Raw genomic sequence first — 2,289 nt, 5'->3', positions numbered from 1 at the left:
GTGTGTGTGTGTGTGTGTGTGTGTGTGTGTGTGTGTGTGTGTGTGTGTGTGTGTGTGTGTGTGTGTGTGTGTGTGTGTGTGTGTGTGTGTGTGTGTGTGTGTGTGTGTGTGTGTGTGTGTGTGTGTGTGTGTGTGTGTGTGTGTGTGTGTGTGTGTGTGTGTGTGTGTGTGTGTGTGTGTGTGTGTGTGTGTGTGTGTGTGTGTGTGTGTGTGTGTGTGTGTGTGTGTGTGTGTGTGTGTGTGTGTGTGTGTGTGTGTGTGTGTGTGTGTGTGTGTGTGTGTGTTTTTTAAAGTGTACATAAAGTAAAAGCATAAAATCATTAACACCTAAGCTGAACTGATATTCCAACCCAGGTGTGCCACAAGAAATATGAAGATTAGTTATCACTGAAACTCAACTCTAAATTAACCTAATGTGTATTGTAGCTACATTAGTGTTTCTCAGTCTCGTATATATTATTTATCTTTTAAGTTTATTAATAACTTTTAGCTTCATTTTCAAAGCAGTATTACATTATCAATTATGATAATTTACAAATACTACTGTTATTTTACCCTTCTACTTTTATGTTTCACTTCAGTTAATTAAACTACAGCCTGTATTACTAAAGTAGTTTTGAAGAAGATTACAGGGGGTCCCCAGGTTACGAACGGGTTCCATTCCTGACGACATTCTGAGTCGGATTTGTAAGTCGGAATGCATGCTAGGAGCATACCGTACTTACAGAACAATGTTTAAAATCTCACTATATCACAGCCAAAGTCCTTATATACATCTAAAATCATTTAATTTAAGACAAAAAAAAGAAATGAATTGACAATACAGTAAATGAAAGTAAAAAATGTTATCTGATGAAATATTGTAAATTTCAAGTTTAACACCGTTCATATCGGAGGGTGTTCATAAGTCGGGGACTCCGTGTACTAATACAAGTTTTAATTTTTACATAGTAACAGTGCAGTACTTTATCTTAAGTAATATTTTCATATACTTTCTCCCCCACTGGCTAAAATGGACCCGAATTGAGCTGGACCTGCATTGAGCTGGACCTGCATTGAGCTGGACCTGCAGTGAACTAGACCTGAAGTTAACTGAACCGTAATTACTATCTGGTATTTTACTTAATATTTTCTGGTACTTTTAATATTAGAAAGGTTTTACAGACATTCCTCAGTTTATAAAAGTTTTGTTCCTGAGAAACCTTTAGTAAATCACATCAATTTTTCCATAGACTCCCATTATAAAAGCCAAGATACTTTTCTGCAATGAAAATACTTCCCCCAAATGATGTACTGTTCACAATGATTATAAGCCACTATAGGAGGAGGGAGCTCTACTGATGAATGAGTTATGTTCTGGAGGTTTGTTTGTGAGTCCAACTTTACTCATGTAGATGTACAGTACAGTGGCCTGTAAGTTGACCTTTGAAGCTTCAATTTGTTTTCTTAAAACTAGGAGTCGTCTTATACAACGTCGATCTCTAAATACGTTCCACCACTAGCACCAGATTTTCACTTTGCTGTACCGGCTTTTCTCGGTCACATAATTTCCAGCACTCGTAAATAAGTTTTACCTAACTGTAGCATTTTTCCAGAAGAGTAAATGTTACTGAACTCTGCTTAAGTTTAGTGTTTACACTAGTCACATTATGGGTGTCCCTACACACACCGACACCTTTCAAAATATCTTTCGATGTTAACTGCGATTTTTTACAAACAAACGTTACTGGGGCAATAACTTGTAATATTTGTTGTTAAATTTAAAAAAAATGCAGTTATTGTATATTGATATAATGCTCCAGCATATTTATAAATGTTTACATGAATGTGGTGTAAAGTTGTTAACAAGACAGGCACCTGGGAACAGCTGGCTGGGCTGCAGCAGCTCGGTTAGTGAATGCCACTAGATTTATCGGCAAAATTGCTAAATACAAAAAAATCTGGAGAAATACCATTACATATAAGACGTTATCTAACACGAGAATTGTTAACAATGGCTTTGATAAATGCCAAAAAAACTGTCACAGGTGGCATTAAAGGTAGACGGCGTAAACAACGCTAAACTGGCAACTAGGAGGTCAACATATGAATGACCACTATCTCTGTTGTACAGTAGTCAGTATACTGCACATTATGTTCACACAGACTCAAGTACTAAGTACCATAGAATGTTGATGCACAGCTGGCACAAAATTAATGGTCACTTTCCTATCTGTATACAACTGTTAGTACAGTGTATTTCCATATAGATATTCAATGAACAAATAATTGATGGGTCTTATCCCACAA

General features: G+C 36.6%; 1 long non-coding RNA gene across 1 annotated transcript; it reads right to left on the bottom strand.

The window, feature by feature from the left end:
* Positions 1 to 290: 290 nt before the first annotated feature.
* On the bottom strand, positions 291 to 1,498 carry LOC121859057. Its single transcript, XR_006087602.1, has 2 exons — positions 1,067 to 1,498; positions 291 to 1,034 (listed from the first exon to the last, which is right to left on the bottom strand). It is a non-coding gene; the product is annotated as an uncharacterized LOC121859057 (long non-coding RNA).
* Between the last annotated feature and the right edge of the window lie 791 nt (positions 1,499 to 2,289).

The sequence above is a fragment of the Homarus americanus genome, unplaced genomic scaffold (assembly GCF_018991925.1).
Source record: "Homarus americanus isolate GMGI-L3 unplaced genomic scaffold, GMGI_Hamer_2.0 scaffold40070, whole genome shotgun sequence".
Lineage (NCBI taxonomy): Eukaryota > Metazoa > Arthropoda > Malacostraca > Decapoda > Nephropidae > Homarus > Homarus americanus.
This window is presented reverse-complemented; position numbering and strand designations above follow the sequence as displayed.